Below are 416 nucleotides of genomic sequence, written 5' to 3' on the forward strand. Positions count from 1 at the left end.
CATGTTACATAAAGGTTATCATACAAAAAATACCTAGAATTGTACTGGATTTTGTTTTTTCATTCCCCCTAAAACAGCAGACAAGTAAAGGATATCCGGAGAAGCCCCAAGGCAAACGCGGGAACCCTGGAAAAATTGGGAAGGGCTTTATGGAGCATGGAAGCGGGAAAGGGTTTTTTCTAGTTGAAATCTTGAATAAAAAAAATGAAATTAACTTATGTAACTTATGACTGCATGCCCAACTTGGCAAGAACAATCACAGACATATGATCACGGACATTACTTGTAAGTAACTATAAAAACTTACCTCTTTGAGAAATTCCAACTGCTGTTCTGCAACATCCACCTGGCCGTCTAACCAGCTGACATGAGATTATCCCTACAGATAAATTATGGATTTTAAAGGGCAGTGATAT

This window comes from Penaeus monodon, chromosome 25, assembly GCF_015228065.2.
Source record: "Penaeus monodon isolate SGIC_2016 chromosome 25, NSTDA_Pmon_1, whole genome shotgun sequence".
Classification (NCBI taxonomy): domain Eukaryota; kingdom Metazoa; phylum Arthropoda; class Malacostraca; order Decapoda; family Penaeidae; genus Penaeus; species Penaeus monodon.